This window comes from Salvelinus namaycush, chromosome 21 (genome assembly GCF_016432855.1).
Source record: "Salvelinus namaycush isolate Seneca chromosome 21, SaNama_1.0, whole genome shotgun sequence".
In the NCBI taxonomy this organism is placed as follows: Eukaryota; Metazoa; Chordata; class Actinopteri; order Salmoniformes; family Salmonidae; genus Salvelinus; species Salvelinus namaycush.
In genome coordinates, this window is record NC_052327.1 from 23,294,576 (window position 1) to 23,313,589 (window position 19,014).

General features: G+C 37.9%; 1 protein-coding gene and 1 long non-coding RNA gene across 2 annotated transcripts in view; one reads left to right on the forward strand and one right to left on the reverse strand.

Annotated features, from left to right (window-relative positions):
* kcng4a (potassium voltage-gated channel, subfamily G, member 4a) overlaps positions 1–19,014 on the reverse strand; it is a 92,816-nt gene that overhangs the window by 2,267 nt on the left and 71,535 nt on the right. The gene's annotated exons all lie outside the window — the stretch shown is intronic.
* LOC120066220 lies at positions 14,446–18,534 on the forward strand. Its single transcript, XR_005478749.1, has 3 exons — positions 14,446–15,921; positions 16,084–16,167; positions 17,441–18,534. It is a non-coding gene; the product is annotated as an uncharacterized LOC120066220 (long non-coding RNA).

Below are 19,014 nucleotides of genomic sequence, written 5' to 3' on the forward strand. Positions count from 1 at the left end.
ATTGCTACTTTATTGAGGAAAAATGTACTTACTATGACTGTGATAAGTGGTTGTCCCACCTAGCTAGCTTAAGATGAGTGCACTGTAAGTCGCTCTAGATAAGAGCTTTTTCTAAATGACTCAAATGGAAAAATTATATTAAATCATTATGGACCGCAAACCAAACTGTTATTACATTTACATTTAAGTCATTTAGCAGACGCTCTTATCCAGAGCGACTTACAAGTACATACATTCATACTTTTTTTGTACTGGCCCCCCGTGGGAATCGAACCCACAACCCTGGCGTTGCAAGCGCCATGCTCTACCAACTGAGCCACACGGGGCCCAAGATTACATTTTGAACCTGACGCATGGCGCAATACTTGATGGTTGTCATTACACAGTTCCATGATCAGTGCGGGCAATAGGGTATATGCAGTGCATTCAGAAAGTATTCAGACCCCTTGACCTTTTCCACAGCCTTTTCCACGTTACAGCCTTATTCTAAAATGGAGGGGAAAAAATCCCTCATTAATCTACACACAATACCCCATAATGACGAAGCAAAAACAGGTTTTTAGAAAATGTTGAAATATAATTTACATAAGTATTCTGATCCTTTACTCAGTACTTTGTTGAAGCACCTTTGGCAGCGATTACAGCTTCGAGTCTTCTTGGGTATGACGCTACAAGATTGGCACACCTGTATTTGGGGAGGTTTTCACATTCTTTTCTGCAGATCCTCTCAAGCTCTGTCAGGTTGGAGGGGGAGCGTCGCTGCACAGCTATTTTCAGGTCTCTACGGAGATGTTTGATCGGGTTCAAGTCCGGGCTCTGGCTGGGCCACTCAAGGACATTCAGAGACTTGTCCCGAAGCCACTCCTGCATTTCGTTGGCCCTGTGCTTAGGGTCATGGAAACAGGATGCACCTGAGCTCAATTTTGAATCTCATAGCAAAGGGTCTGAATACTTATGTAAATAAGGTATATTCTTTTATTTTCACTGTTTTCGCTTTTTATTATGAGGATTTGTGTGTAGATTGATTTGGAAAACAAGTAATTTAATCAATTTTAGGCTGTAACGTAACAAAATGTGGTAAAAGGGAAGGGGTCTGAATACTTTCCAAATGCACTGTATTTATACTATTGTACACTATGCTCCCTATTCTAATTCAATGTACAGTCCATCATAACCATGGGTTGAAGAATGGTAAAAGAAAGTCATAGAAGTCTGAACCGGGCCCTTAGTAATTAATAAATCCTCAGCTAACACCTACTCTGCATGCTACACTGATAGCTAAGTGAGACACAATCAATTCATTACGCAGGATCAAAGATTAATTCGACACACTGGGCATGACCCCAAAAGACAAAAAAGACGGAATCCCCTCTAACCTCCTTAAGAGGGGCAGGTAATTAAAAACTCTTAGGCCAGGAAAGGAAAAAAAACTGCCCCCAGCTATATCCACTGATCTCACTCACACACACACACACACCTCATTCCTCACTCTCACCTGTCCCTCTCCCATCAGCCCTCTCATCCCTCACTCCCTCCCTGGCTGGCTTCTATCCCTCTTCCTCTCTTCCTACCCATCTCTCTCCCACCTTCCCTCTCACACACATTCCCTGTTTTATCCCTCACGCAAACACTTGTTTTCTCACCCTCATTTTTCACCTCCCTCCCCTACTTTCTCTCCTTCTCACACATCCCTCCCCCTAATCTCTTTCTCTCTCTCTCGCTCTCTCAGAGCGGAAGTCATTGTTATCTTTCTGTGTGTACTTCGTGGCTTCTTCAGTCAGTATAAGTGGTGGCTTTAACCCGAGGCTTGCTGTAGGGTTATTAGCCTCAATGTAGAGAGGTTACTCACTGTCCCTCCAGCTCCTACAGGCGATCATGCACCTGGCCACTGGAGGGGAGATTTGTACTTCTCTCAGTAGGACTTTTACCTTTCCTACGCTAAAGGGATCTGGGAATCTTTCCCCACTAATGGATCTTTAATCTCTACTCCTCCTGTCTCTCACTCACATTCAGTCCATCTCTTGCCCATTTCTCAACCCCTGGGACTTCTCCACCTCTACTTCTATTCTATCTATTCATCCCTCACTCATTCTCCCCCCTCCTCTCTTTCCAGAGGGCTGACCTGGGCTAAGAGATAAATAAATATTCCTTGTGCTCTGGGATTTTGAGCACAGTAAGGCAGAGTGATGCCCTCCCACTCATCTGCATGATGCTTGATTTCTCAGAGCTAAGGCATTCCCTCTAATCTTATCTCACTGACTTGTTCTGTAACAAATGTCAATGACGTCTCATTTTAACAGCAGCAGTCAAATCAACGCGGCTACTGCCAACTTGCCTCTGACTGGAAAACAAATCATCAAGATCAGTATTGACAAATTCCAAAGTCAGAATGTGACAAGTAGTGACAGAATTTAATTTTTAAAAAGGGCCAATGGGAGTAACATAGTGTACAACCAACAGCTGCAACTGGATACTATTGCCTGACATGTATGACAGCTTACTTGGCTAGTCAGAAAGGGTTAGCAACATTCTCAGAGATGCTTCTAACAGAATAGCATTGTTGTATCACTCAATGGCACCACAATTTCTAGTGTGAAATTTGTCTACTCATTTGCAAGGCTTTGGTTCAAAACCTAAAGAAATTATACATTAAAGGGACAGTTCACCCAAATTACAAAATGACACATTGGTTTCCTTACCTTGTAAGCAGTCTATGGACAACATATGACACGTTGTATAATTCAAGATGAGCTTCTGTTCAGGAAAACCTGTTTTTTAACATCTGAGGTTAAGAGACAGTGAGACAATTCTGATCATGTTCAATGTATTTGCCTATCTATCTGTATTTGCCAATGTGCTGCCTATCTTGGCCAGGACGCTCTTGAAAAAGAGATTTTAAATCTCAATGAGCCCTTCCTGGTTAAAAAAATAAAAAAATAATAACATTTATTAAGCTTTTAAGCAATGGAGAGATGATGAATTCAATCTTCATCCACATGGCTATAGAATCTATAGTATAGCGAGTGAGGAGAATAAATAGGATTAGCTACTGAGGTTGTAAGACCTAATTGTACGTCAGTCAGGATAAAGGCTCCATTAGTAAATTCTTAAAATGTTTTTAAAAATAAAAAAGAGAAAAAAATATGTCTTCTGCTTGGTGAACTCTTCCTTAAAACATTTTACTGCAGTGGGCTAAATCAGGATTACACAGAGAGTTTCTTGTTAGTCTAAAACAAATCTACTTTGAAACAAAAGTATACATGTCTCACATACACCTTAGCCAAACACATTTAAACTCAGTTTTTCACAAAACTGAGTTTAAATGTATTTGGCTAAGGTGTATGTGAACTTCCGACTTCAACTGTATATAGTCTCTTGTGACAGCCTTAGCTGATTCAGTTCTGGGTGTAAAGATGACTGTTTAAATCATTGGGTAAAACTAGCCTAATTTCTCTGTTCACACAAGAGGCTATTACAAAACACCTATAAAAACATTCAAGTCTCATGGTCACAGTCAAGACTTCCACAAAGTAATTACCCATTGAAATAGAAGCTTAAGTAGTGTAAGAGAAATAAAATATTTTGTGGTATTGATTTTGTGATTGCCCATGTAGATTTACTGTGTGATTCTGTCCATCTTTCTCTCTCTCTGTCATTTGTCTTCAGTGGTTCTTTGGCCCTAACAAGGAAATTGATCCGGATTAACCCCATTACCATAATTTGTAGTGAAATTATGTTTTGTCTGCTATTATAACTGTCTGTGTCTCTGGCTGTGTACATACAGTATGTGAATGTGAATACAGTACTGTATGTGGGCAGATTGTCAAAGAGCTGTGTATGTGCATGCGTGCGTGCGTGCGTGTTTCTGTGCAGAGACACCCTGAGTAACAAGAGCAAGCTCCTCTTATTGAAGTAAGACTGCAGTATAAATAAGTGAAGACAGTAGACAGGGCCGGGAGCACAGTGGATAGATCACAAACCAGGGGCTGCTGCTTTATCTTAGAAGAAGGTCTTATAAGAATGTCTATACTTTGGCTTCTGCCTCTACTCTTTTTGTCAGCTGGTAACTGTCATGTATATAACTGCTGGTCTCACAGTAATTGACTGTTAATTAACATAAACACGTTTAGCATCTCCGGGCTAGTGCATAGCCTACAAGTCACTGATGCAGACCTTTGGAATTCTTCCTTATGTTCGGCCCTGTTCTGGCTATGCCATATGGCAGTGGGCTACATTAGTTAATTTAGCAGACAAGATTTTCTTATAATTCCCATGGAATTATTTTATAGTAACAAGAATACAATTGAACATAGCTGAATAAAAAATAAATTATATTTTTCCCAAACGATTTCCGAGGGAGTGCGCATGTCGCTATTCTGTGTTGAGCAGTTAACAAAGTGATCATTTGAAACAGGTCCTCTTATATGCTAAATTTAGAAATATTTATGGAACTTTAGTTGTGATACAAACCTTAAACTATATGTTTTGATTTCTAATACATTCTAAGGCTGCATGATGCAACTAATGATGTTGCATGAAAGGCATATGCTTGGCTCTGTTTCTTGAGCAGGCTACACACACCTAATCAGTCTCTTCACAATTTGACAAGCACTTAATAACATTCTAACCCATCAGACTATTCTGAATTTAATCTGGTCTTTAGATATAGCCTACAAATAGGCTACATGTGTGGAATAATTTTTCATTTGGAATGGGCCACAAAAAAAAAAACATGTACTCTGTTGCCTGCACTCCAATAGCGAATGGAGGTTACGTTTTTAATATGCCAGGCAGGCTATACAAGTTTTAAAGCAGACTAATGTGCTTACTTTTAAGAATTGAGTAATAAATATAGCAGCAGAGAAAGATAGGATCATAATTTAAATAGTGTCCAGTCAAAACATGTTTCAATAGGCTCTGTATAGGCTATGGGCTCTCCAATCCTGTTCCAGGGGTCCTAGGCCTATTTGCGTGGAGTTATTTGGCACTTTAGCTGCGATACTAACCCTTTCAAAACGTATAGGCCTATGGGCTAGGCTACATGATGCATGTGACTATGATTTGAAAAAGTGTCAAAAGAATGCATTTGCTGTTTCTTGCCTTAGATTGCACACGCTGGGCATCATTCACAAGTGATGATATTCTCACCCATCAGACTATTCTCAATGTAATCTTGTATTTACATATAGCCTACTAAATAATATAATGCACCTCTTGGAACAGGGGGAAAAAAGATGTCATCTGTATGCATTTGAATTAGAGGTCGACCGATTAATCGGAATGGCCGATTAATTAGGACCAATTTCAAGTTTTCATAACAATCGGTAATCTGCATTTAAAAAAAAAAAAACTTTATTTAACTAGGCAAGTCAGTTAAAACCTGTCTAGGACTGGGTTCCGCTCACATTCCACTGAAAATGCAGCGCGCGAAATTCAAAAATATTTTTTAGAAATATTTAACTTTCACACATTAACAAGTCCAACACAGCAAATGAAAGATAAACATCTTGTGAATCCAGCAAACATGTCCGATTTTTTAAATGTTTTACAGCGAAAACCACGTATATTTATATTAGCTCACCACCAAATCCAAAAAAGCACAGACATTTCTTTCACAGCACAGGTAGCTTATACAAAACCCACAAATAGAGATAGAATTATTCACTAACCTTGGAAAATCTTCATCAGATGAGTCATATAACATCATGTTACACAATACATTTATGTTTTGTTCGATAATGTGCATATATATATATAAAAAAAATCTCAGTTTACATTGGCGCGTTATGTGCAGTAATGTTTTGATTCCAAAACATCTGGTGATTTTGCAGAAATACTCATAATAAACATTGATAAAAGATGCAAGTGTTATTCACATAATTAAAGATAAACTTATCCTCTATGCAACCGATGTGTCAGATTTCAAAATAAACTTTACGGAAAAAGATTAATCTGAGAACGGCGCCCAGAGCCCCAACCAGCCAAAGAAATAGTCACTATTTTGGCGTCAACAAAAGCTACAAAAACACTATAAATATGCACTTACCTTCGAATAACTTCATCAGAAGGCACTCCCAGGATTCCCAAATCGACAATAAATGACTGAAAAGTTCCATAAAGCCCATCATTTAGCCACTTGTTGTTAGCATGTTCAGCCCAGGAATCCATTTTCATGACGCACGAGCAAACCTCCAGGCAAAAACTCAAAAAGTTCCGTTACAGGTCGTAGAAACAGGTCAAATGATGTTTGCAATCCATATTTAGTATGTGTTTTACATTAATCATCAATAAGGATCCAACCGGAGAATTTCATTGTCTGTAGAAAGACCATTGGAACCAGAGCTCTCTCTCTCCCTCGCGCGCAAATCCTGACTGAAAAATCTGATGACCACTCACTAGAACAGCTCTTCTGAGCCCCTCCCTTATAGTAGAATAACAAGACTAAAATCTAAAGACGACGACATCTAGTGGAAGCCCTAGGCAGTGTTTGTTCAGCCATATCTACAATGGGTCTCATTTGACACTGTTTTGAAAATCGACTTCTCATTTCCTGTTTTGACCTCTTCTCAGGTTTTTGTCTGCCAAATGAGTTCTGTTATACTTACAGAAATAATTCAAACAGTTTTAGAAACTTCAGAGTGTTTTCTATACAATAGTAATAATAATATGCATGTATTAGCTTCTGGGACAGAGTAGGAGGAAATTTCGTTTGGGCACGCAATTTGTTCAAAGTCGAAATGCTGCCCCCTATCCCTATGAAGTTTTAAGAACACATTCTTATTTTCAATGATGGCCTAGGAACAGTGGGTTAACTGCATTGTTCAGGGGCAGAACGACAGATTTTTACCTTGTCAGCTCGGGGATTCGATCTTGCAAGCTTCCGGTTACTAGTCCAACGCTCTAACCACCTGCCTTACATTGCACTACACGAGTAGCCTGCATGGCAGGCTGACTACCTGTTACGCGAGTGCAGCAAGAAGCCAAGGTAAGTTGCTAGCTAGCATTAAACTTATCTTATAAAAAACAATCAATCTTAACATAATCACTAGTTAACTACACATGGTTGATGATATTACTAGTTTATCTAGCGTGTCCTGCGTTGCATATAATCGATGCGGTTCCTGTTCATTTCTCATCGAATCACAGCCTACTTCGCCAAACGGGTGATGATTTAATAAGCGCATTCGCGAAAAAAAAGCACTGTCGTTGCACCAATGTGTACCTAACCATAAACATCAATGCCTTTCTTTAAAATCAATACACAAGTATATATTTTTAAACCTGCATATTTAGTTAATATTGCCTGCTAACATGAATTTCTTTATATAGGGAAATTGTGTCACTTCTCTTGCGTTCCGTGCAAGCAGTCAGGGTATATGCAGCAGTTTGGGCCGCCTGGCTCGTTGCGAACTGTGTGAAGACCATTTATTCCTAACAAAGACCGTAATTTATTTGTCAGAATTGTACATAATTATGACATAACATTGAAGGTTGTACAATGTAACAGCAATATTTAGACTTAGGGATGCCACCCATTAGATAAAATACAGAACGATTCCGTATTTCACTGAAAGAATAAATGTTTTGTTTTCGAAATGATAGTTTCCGGATTTGACCATATTAATGACCTAAGGCTCGTATTTCTGTGTGTTATTATGTTATAATTAAGTCTATGATTTGATATTTGATAGAGCAGTCTGACTGAGCGGTGGTAGGCAGCAGCAGGCTCGTAAGAATTCATTCAAACAGCACTTTCGTGCGTTTGCCAGCAGCTCGTCGCTGTGCTTCAAGCATTGAGCTGTTTATGACTTCAAGCCTATCAACTCCAGAGACTAGGCTGGTGTAACCGATGTGAAATGGCTAGCTAGTTAGCGGGGTGCGCGCTAATAGCGTTTCAATCGGTGACGTCACTCGCTCTGAGACCTTGAAGTAGTTGTTCCCCTTGCTCTGCAAGGGCCGTGGCTTTTGTGGAGCGATGGGTAACGATGCTTCGAGGGTGGCTGTTGTCGATGTCTTCCTGGTTCGAGCCCAGGTAGGGGCGAGGTGAGGGACGGAAGCTATACTGTTACACTGGCAATACTAAAGTGCCTATAAGAACATCCAATAGTCAAAGGTATATGAAATACAAATGGTATAGAGAGAAATTGTCCTATAATAACTACAACCTAAAACTTCTTACCTGGGAATATTGAAGACTCATGTTAAAAGGAACCACCAGCTTTCATATGTTCTCATGTTCTGAGAAAGGAACTTAAACGTTAGCTTTTTTACATGGCACATATTGTACTTCTACTTTCTTCTCCAACACTTTGTTTTTGCATTATTTAAACCAAATTGAGCAGGTTTCATTATTTATTTGAGGCTAAATTGGTTTTATTGATGTATTATATTAAGTTAAAATAAGTGTTCATTCAGTATTGTTGTAATTATCATTATTACAAAAAATAAATAAATAAATTAAATCGGCCGATTTAATCGGTATCGGCTTTTTTGGTCCTCCAATAATCGGTATCGGTATCAGCGTTGAAAAATCATAATCGGTCGACCTCTAACAGAGGCCATCAAAAACATTGTTTTCTCACGCAGTTGCATAGCATAGCCTATAGAAATGTTGCGCAACATGGGCTTATAGGAACGTTTATTTCATTGCATGCATCAATCAGCAATGAGGAGCTAGTTCTCGCTGCGCAACAGGTGATCCTACTCCGCTCAAATTCTGAATGCCAGAAGCTTAGTTGACGTAATTCAACAGTCACATGGAATTTGACTGCGGTCATGACTCACTGTAACAGCCCTACCCATAAGGCAGTGAACTTTATTCATAGAAAATCGACCTCTGAAATTAAAACAGCGACAGATTTAATCTGAGCCTGGTACTTTCAAAAGATATGCCTACCTTTCCACCCTAGACAGAGTGGGCCTACCTTTCCACCCTAGACAGAGTAGGCCTACCTTTCCACCCCAGACAGAGTGGGCCTACCGACACAGAAAAAAGTAAGCTTTAACTGCTGGCTACTCTTCTTCCGTGGCTTAACCCAATGAGAGAAGGTCACAAGTGTTTCTCTAAAAACTGTCTGGGTTTAAACATCTTCTACACTGTAAAAATATTTTTGAGAATTAAGTCAAAATAACTTATTTCATCTATTTTTTATTTATAAAAAAAAAAAAAATCACCTTTATTTAACCAGGTAGGCTAGTTGAGAACAAGTTCTCATTTGCAACTGCGACCTGGCCAAGATAAAGCATAGCAGTGTGAACAGACAACAACACAGAGTTACACATGGAGTAAACAATAAACAAGTCAATAACATGGTAGAAAAAAAGAGAATCTATATACAATGTGTGCAAAAGGCATGAGAAGGTAGGCAATAAATCGAATAATTACAATTTAGCAGATTAACACTGGAGTGATAAATCATCAGATGATCATGTGCAAGTAGAGATACTGGTGTGCAAAAGAGCAGAAAAGTAAATAAATAAAAGCAGTATGGGGGGTGAGGTAGGTAAATTGGGTGGGCTATATACCGATGGACTATGTACAGCTGCAGCGATCGGTTAGCTGCTCGGATAGCAGATGTTTAAAGTTGTTGAGGGAGATAAAAGTCTCCAACTTCAGAGATTTTTGCAATTCGAGTCAACTAAATGTGCAAAATGTGTTGATTTGACAAATCACGTTAACTTAAATTGACTTCAACTCAATAAAAGCTGTAAACATAAAAAGTCAAATTCAGTTAGCAAAGAACAATTTGCTCAGTCAACTTTCAAATCAGAACTAATAAGTCAAATAAACTAAAACAAGATCCCAGTTGTGTTGACGAAACATGGCAAGTTATAATAACTACAAGTCATTACATTGCCTTAACTTATAAAATCAAGTTGAATCAGCTATAAACTGTATACCCTCAACTTTCAAATTAGATCCAATAAGTCAAATGAACTAAATAAAGACAACAGTTGTTTTGACTTTAAATGTCAAGTTAGGATAACTATAAATCTTGACATGAACTTTACATACAAAATGAAGTGAAATCAGCTAAGACCTGTGTGTTAATTTAACTTTCAAGTCAGAACCAGGAAGTCAATTCAAAAACACCAAGATAACAGCTGTGTTTACTAAACTTTTCAAGTTATGATAACTATAATTAATTACACTGTCTTAACTTACTAAATCAATTTGAATCTGCTAAGAACAATTTGTTCAGTCAACTTTCAAATCAGAACTAATAAGTCAAATAAACTAAAACAAGATCCCAGTTGTGTTGACAAAAAATGACATTTTATATTAACTACAAGTCATTACATTGTCTTAACTTATAAAATCAAGTTGAATCAGCTATGAACTATCTGTTCCCTCAACTTTTAAATTAGATCCAATAAGTGAAATTAACTAAATTAATACAAAAGTTGTCTTGACTTTAAATGTCAAGTCAGGATAACTACAAATCTGTACATTAACTTAACTTACAAAATTAAGTTAAATCAGCTAAGACCTATGTGTTCATTTAACTTTTAAGTCAGAACCAAGAAGTCAAATCAGTGGTATGTGCAACTGCCTCCGGTGCACATGTACTGCTGTGTGGGTTTAAACTTCTTAATTATTGCCCTAATAGTGTACCTATTGTTTAATAGTGGAAACTATTTTTTTATTTTTGAATTTGTGAGTGTTTTTGCCTTTCCACATTGTGATTGATGAAAAATGCCTATTCAATGCGTGTTACCTTATTTTTATACCCCAGTTAAAGGGAGATATGGAAGGCCATAATACAGCTCCTTTTTTTCATAAGTAAGAATCCCTATGGGGTGCCTACAATTGTCACAATTGTAATTTTGTTGATCGGTTTGTTTTAAGTGGAATTTGATTGGTGCAACTTTGCTGGAGTGACTCCCCCCATATTCCTTGCAGCCAAAAAAAATCATGTTTTGTCTGTGAGGTCAAAGGTCACATGCAATATCTAATTTTCTCCTTTCTGACACCAATGCAGCAAATGTTAAAGAATATGAGCCACATAGCATGAACTGTGTCAATTGTATGGGCTATGGGTTCATATTGTGTTAGCTGAGGGTTACAGGTTTTTACTGCATGAAGGTCATGTGTAACTAAGGCCAAGCTGCTTGCTTAGCAAGTAGGCCTATTGCTTATTCCTGTAAGACTAACTGTAAATTGCTCTGGAAAAGAGTGTCTGCTAATTGACTAAACTGTAGGAGAATGCTTTACATATACTATATTTCTCTATGCATGCACAAGTATTAGTGATCCTAATATTGGGCCTAAGCTTTCATGGCTAGCCATCTAACAATTCGTGTTTGGTGAGGCCAATGTAGTGAAAGTAATATATGTAATGTTACAATTGGTTATAAAAGAGATTAACTTAAAAAAACAAAAACAACACTCGGAATGCATCAGATCACCTATCCCATTGTGTGATGTTTGTGTAGAGCGGTGGTCGACAACCTTTTCTGAGTCAAGATCACTTTCGCAGTCAAAAAGCAAGCTGAGATCTACTGCTCAGATTTTTTTTTACATGAACCTCACACTAGCAGTTTTGTAGGAATGAGGTTTGGGCAGTAAGCCTAATACATTATCACAGCATACTGGCTATATGATTGGCCTGTCAATATTGTTAATCAGACCACATTATATTTCAAAACTCGAGCTTTGATAACAAAATAGATCAGTTGGTTTAGCACTTGAGGCACTGTGGAGTATGAATTGAAATAATTCGCTTTTTTATTTTACTGGATTGATGGTACCTGCATCTGATGCTAAACGAGGTCAAATCACGACGTCAGAGATCTTGAGGTCGAAAAGTCGGAGCTCTAGAAAGATGCCCGAGTTTCCGAATTCCGAGTTGGATGACCGTTCAAAAGATTTTTCCCAACCGCCTCTCGCTCCCTGCTCTCTCCTTCCTTTCCTCCGGTGAGACTGACCAGGGAGTCTCACCGGAGACCTGATGGCGAAACTCGAGTCGCACCGCATCTGCCTCATGCACAAATTCATGTTGTTCCTATGACCAGAGAAAGTTAAATATTCTTCAACATTAAAATCACAACGAGCTACTAATAATAATAAAACGCAGGGCTATCGATACTTGGCTACTCATTCATTGCAGCTGCAGCCCGAGCGGAAGTACGGAGAAGCGTGTCTGTAATAGTGTTGAATAAAAACAGTGACAGTGCTGAATATAAACTTAAACATTAACTCACTCATAAAAACAGCAGCTCTTTGCTGTATTTGTTGACAGTCTCTGTTGTAATGTTTTTAAAAGTTATTAAATCTTACATAGGCTAGTAGTCTATTGAACTTGGCTGTGGCCAGGGTCATGGAAGCTCTGTTGCCACGGTGATTTGAGCTATCCGATTGGGCAGCCCAGTGCGTGCGCTCGATTTAGTCACAGATTTGCCGGGATGTTGGGTAGGCAGTGTTAGTTTCATGGGAACACTCTGCTTACCCAGTGCGCAGCACTTTTGAATCAAGTGCACCTACCTGCAACAGCTCAACATGACTTTAAAAAAGGAGCGCAAGCCTTTATCGTTCCTTGGCTTTTCTACAGAAATATTTGGTGATCGACTAGGAATGCCTTGAATATCGTGATCGACCGGTTGGCGACCATTGGTGTAGAGTTTGCTCCTTGTTTTAGCATTGATAGGGGATATAGATCAAACTTAATTTGGTTTAGCACTTGCTCCTTGTAATTCTAGTAATCAATTAATTCTTAAACGTATATAATGTTTAGAATCAAACATATTCTTTATTTACTTAAGCCTTGTCGCACTAGCACAATTTATTTTAGAACTCAGTGTTCATTTATAGGCGGCGTCGTCATTTCAGGAAGTGGCTTGATCAAGACGGTGCTTCGGCAACTCTACTGCATTCAACAGCTTTCCAAGCTAGAGTGAGTATCTTGGCAAAATATTAGTATCTCCTTTAAAACAATACAACCACTAGCATGTTATTTACCTACTTGGTAACCTACACGGTATAAATATTTATTGGTGTTAACAAGTGCCCTTTGTAAAAAATATTGATAACTTTTCAGCACAAGAATAACAAGGATGTTAGCCACTATGTTACATGCTAGCTAACGTTAGTTGATTAGCACCGCACACACTCCATGTTAAAATGGTAATTTGGTTAAATTAAGAAAGAAAAACAGTTATTTGGCTACGTTTGGCAAATAGCATTTTACTATATCAGTTTAAATCGGATTAACGTTACTTGTGAAATTCTGCTAAGTGTACTGTAGTATAATTGTAGCTAAGCTTGCTGTTAAATAGTACCACTCTAGCCAGCAGCACACAGCGCCAAATTGCAGACAAACTACTGACTAGTCATTTATTTTGATAACCTGTATAACAGCTAGCTACAAAAGCCAACTGTAGATATGCTTGTAGTTATAATTACTATTATATGGTGTGGTAATGAACTTTTATCAGTTTTACTATTGTGGTTGTATTCAGTGACTTGCTAGCCAAACATCAGATATAGGCATGTGTACGTTAACCAAGTAAATTATCCAGGGTATGTTGTGGCATTTAGCGCGATGCTAATTAACAGCATACTAGCATGGTGTTAGCTAGCATGGTGTTATGACCGTTAGGACACGTGGCCGAATTTGCCCATGTTAGTTAAAGTGTGTTTAGTTAGCATTGGGCTAGATAGCAGTGGTCGGAATCATGTGCTGATAAAAGCTGCTTGTTGGCTAGCTTGGAAATAGTTTGATAACCTGCTTAATAGTACAAAGGAAAGGTGTTTGCTAGCCATGCTTCTAATTAGTATTGTGTGTTAAACCCTTTATTTTTTTCAAAATATATTATTTAAAAACCTAGCTAAGAATATTCTAATGATTAATTAGCCTATTTTTGAAAGTAGTAATGTTAGCATATATTCTGTTATTTTACAATTGTTAGTTTCGGTGTAATGAGATGTTGAACAATCCATGTTATAAAAATGAATTTTGCAGTTAGTAAACAGGTTTACCTAGACAGCACCTATATCTTGAATTTTTAATCAATTTCAGAATAATTTGTTAATTAACATATCAACTAAAGTGAATTTTTTTTTTTTTAATGTAAACATTCTTTTTTAGATTCTTGGAAAGCCAAAAGCATTATTCCTTCAATGTGTAACGGCATTCCTCCTCCTCTTCTGACGAGGAGAAGTTTGAAGGATCGGAGGACCAATGCGCAGCAAGTGTCCATAACGTTTATTTTAAAACATAAACTGAACACTATGAAATACAAAACAATAAATGTGAACATGAACGAAACCGAAACAGTACCTTGTGGCAACAAACACTCACACGGAAACAAACACCCACAAACCAAAAGTGAAACCCAGGCTACCTAAGTATGATTCTCAATCAGGGACAACGATTGACAGCTGCCTCTGATTGAGAACCATACCAGGCCGAACTCAAAACCCCAACATAGAAAAACACACATAGACAGCCCACCCCAACTCACGCCCTGACCATACTAAATAAAGACAAAACAAAGGAAATAAAGGTCAGAACGTGACACAATGGAGGAAGTGGAACTGTAAGTACTGCAGATTTGACACATCAAATCAACGCATCCTTATTAGACTTTACAAATTGAAGCATAGACATTATGCAAGAACCTGTCCATTACCATGTATCCATCAAGACTGTCCGTGCACCTTTAAAACAGAAATAGCACTCAAGAAGCATTTGACTCAACACCGAAGAAATGTTCATTAAACAGTTACTGCTTGTATGAAATGTGACCTCTGTAATTTTTATGAGCCCTGTAATGTTAAGCAGTACTTTTCTCATTTGAGAAGTCATTTCAACAATAAGGATTATATGCAAGAAGAGTTTCTGAAAATAGGTCCTGACTGGGTAACTACTGATGTAGCAATGATGACTACTTTCTCATTAAGAAGAAAGGAGATTGTGGAAGATGAGCCCTTTGTCATTGACATCAAATTTAGATGGCCAGTGCTGTTCAGACAACAAGTGCTTATTTAAAATCTGCAAAAGGTCCAGTAAGATTTTCTGTGATTGTTTTAAATTAATAATTTACACTGTTTCTTATACCTCAAGAGCTTGTCTTCCTTCAGACCTTTGTGCATTTTGAGATGAAACGTGATTAGAGGACACAAGGAACTACATAAGTTAATGTAATACGCTTTCCAAAAATGTATTCCTTTTATCTGTAGTGCTCTTAGGTTCGTTGTAAAAATCCTAAAACTCTGACTGTTTATAGGTCACACAAATGCAGGGCTCTATACAGTGTACGTGTTTTACTCACATTTTCTGAAGTAATTTATGGATATAAATCATTGTTGTTTTCAAAGTATTTCTGTCATTTAGTTTCATAGCTTGACTCTGAATCCCTTAACTATATTTAACATTGAGCGCAGTGGCAGTCACAGGTTGTCATAGATGCATTTGAAATATCCCAACTGAGACTTAGCTAGTTTTCATGTTTCCTAGCTATGTATATAATCAAGATATATTTTCCCCAAATCAGTATAAGTACTGTAGCTCCATTACCATGGTAACCCTTTGGGTTGAAAGTGGCAGCGGATCATTTTAATCATTTTCCTATATTAAATGCTTATAGGGTTTTTTAACAAGTGTTTATTGCTTTATCTTTGTAGCAATGTAATTGGCTATTTTGCTTGATGGCCTTAGTGCCCTGGCTGATTGTTTTGGTGCACTGGCAGATTAGGCACCCCCTTAAGGCATAGTGGCCGTGTCCCTAAAATTCCTTCCCTGGTATGTTATGCTCTTCAAACATGTTGCTCTGGAGTTCACGAGACTGGTGTCTGTGGACCTCAAGAAGACATTTTATGAAGGCCTGGACAGTCATCTTTCCAAGCTCCTTGAATTCTCCCGGGCCAAGAGTGGTGGAGGGATGGAGCTAAAACACCTTATGGACAGTCTTGACAAAGACGTAGGTTCCATTATGTTGATATTAAAGTATTCTGTACAGTTATTACCTACGTATTGATAATTGCTACTTTTTTAAATACACATCAATATTGGGGATGAGACCTTGTCATTGACAACCACATTAACAATGTTGTAAAACAGTCAATTGTGCTTTTGTTGTTAGAGTTCCAATCAAAGGAAGAGGCTGTGCTCCAAGGCTTGCCAGACTTCCTGCGAGAAGACCCTACCAATGTTTTGAAGACGTGAGGTATACAACCCTACAACATAACCTTATGCTTTCTCCCAGGAGTGAAATTTCCTATGAATCATGATGCACTATAATGTTCAATGGAGTCAAGTTGAATGTCTGTTGCCATCTGATGGGATTATAACACACAGGCCAAATCAAATGTGAACCAACTACAGTATATAGGACATCTCTTTTAGCAATGTTTTACTTTTACTCAAATCTTTCTCCCTTGGTAGACATTCTGTTGAGAATAGTGATTTAGCATGTTTTTTGTCCAGAAGAAACTAAATCTTTATCTTGGACTGCAAAGCAAAAATCAGGACCATACATTAAACACAATACTAGGATTGGGGCGATAATACCTAACTTCTATTGATAGCTGTTGTCGACGGTTGGGAAATGTAAGTATGCTCAAGTTTTAGCATATTTGAACGAATCACACATTCCTGGTGTATGGCAGCACACTGCAGTGCCCTCAGTGATATGTCAAATTCCCTATTGTTAGACAATTAACAGCATTAAAGTGGCACTATGAGGAATTCCAAATTCTATACAAAAGTTTAAAGACGATATTTCTTGTTGAAAAATATAAAAAGCGATTTTGATAGGACAATTAATCCCTACACCATGCAGTGCTGATTTTGCCATTTGATCAGGCATTGTAATAAGTTTTGCTTCAACATTGTTCGTCAGTGGGCTCGCGCCCGTCCGTCTTCAATATAAACTTTGCATTGTAGGCTGCTTTTGTGTAATAAATGATTTGCTTATTGGAGAGAATCATTGTCCTATCTAAATAACTTTTTATATTTTTTAAATATCTAGAAATATTGTTTTTACAGTTTTTGTAAGCTGGTCATTTAAAATGAAAGTAGTAGAGGTGGAATTCTACACAGTGCACCTTAAATATAATGAATGTTGTAGAAAGAGCTGATTGCCAAAACAGCACTGAATGATAGATGAGGCTTTACATTGTTTTCCCCCTCATTTTCAGTGTTGGATGACCATGGGCCTTTGCGGCACTATAGCGGACAATCAATTGCTTTTTGCAAATAGGAAAAGAACGGACCATGTTATACCTCAACTTAGAATGCATTCTATGTAGACCTGGGAGCAATCATGGTTGACTGACGTGCTTAAGGACCATGCTTGTTTACGGGCACAACGCTCTTGACCACTAGTCTACCTGCCACCCCACTTGCCTGCATCAATATGCAATAGTACAAAAAATGATTGGAGGATGTTTTGTAGGACAATGCCTCTAATCTTTGCCTATTTTCGTTCTGTTTTTCAGAAGACAACTGATTCTGAGGAAGTCACTCGCGGAGTGAAAATCGGTATACTTGTCATTGTGGATGGAGCTGCAGCAGATGACCCAATGCCAGCTGACAATGTGGATGTTGCCCTTGTGATAGAAGAGCAGGGGATCATACATGAGCTTCACAATGTCCCAAATGCATTTGCCACTTTGATTGGACTTTATTGTCTGAACCTGGATTACCCAAAATGTTTGAGGTACACTTGAGGTAGTTCAGAAAATATTCTTGAAGATTGGTGCAGAAAACTGTACAGAAAAAGTGCATGGGCTGAAGAACCGTCTTCTTCGTTAAGACAACTAATTGGTGTGTTTTTGTTTTACTCGCAGTAGAGTTAATTCCTCGGACAATGATGCTGTTATTTGCCTAAATCTTACAGATCTCAGTTTTTGGTAGACTTAAGTTACCCTATTTTTACGTGTGCCCTTCAGTCTACAAACTACAACAGTCTTTTGTTAGAGACCATTGATTTGCTATCATCTCTTCCCATTAACTACATTGCATTTTTAAAATGTTTAGCATGTTAGAATTTCACATTCAACACCAACTTGTCTTAGAAACCATTCTGAAGATTGTCTTTGAATTTTTATTTACCGTGCCATAAAACCGTTTCAATGGTGCCATTTACAAATGTGTATGGGTTGATTGGACAGTGGGAAAAACATTTTTTTTTTTTTTACAAAATATTTATTAGCTGATATTGGTTAAAAGACCAATTAGTGACAGCAGAATTTGGTTGCCTGTTTAAATGAAACCAAAGACATGCATCTAAAAAAAAATATGCATTATGTTTTTTTTCTCATGACAATCAAAATGCATTCCAGGGAACAATACATTGTTGTAAATTTATATGTTTGTTAATACATAGTGTAATAAATGTTATTAAATACACGATAGGACTAATTAATGGAATTAATTGATTGCAATGTAAGTTGTTGAATAGATCAATGTACTCTATAGTAAATCAATCATTGTAAATTATAATGCCATTTTAAAATGGAGGTAAGCTTTACTAAATCTGAACTTTGTTCAACTGTACATTCTGGGTTATATTAAGTTATTTTTTTTATTAAAGACATGTTGTTGACTTAGAACAGTGGTTCTCAACTTGCAGCCTGTGGCTGTAACGGCAGATTTCCTCCTCTTCATCTGAGGAGGAGGTGTAGCAGGGATCGGACCAAGACGCAGTGTAGTAAGTGTCCATGTTTTAATATAATCAACTGAACAAGACACAAATACAAAATAACAAAGTAACCTAACCAAAAACAGTCCCGTGTGGCACGAACACTGACACAGGAAACAAACACCCACAAACCAACAGTGAAAACAGGCTACCTAAATATGGTTCCCAATCAGAGACAATGAAAAACACCTGCCTCTGATTGAGAACCATATCAGGCCAAATGACAAACCTAAACAGAAACACAGAACATAGACTGCCCACCCCAACTCACGCCCTGACCATACTAACTAAAGACAAAACAAAGGAAAATAAAGGAAATAAGGTCAGAAACGTGACAGTGGCAAGCTTGTCTGTTGTCATTAATAGTAT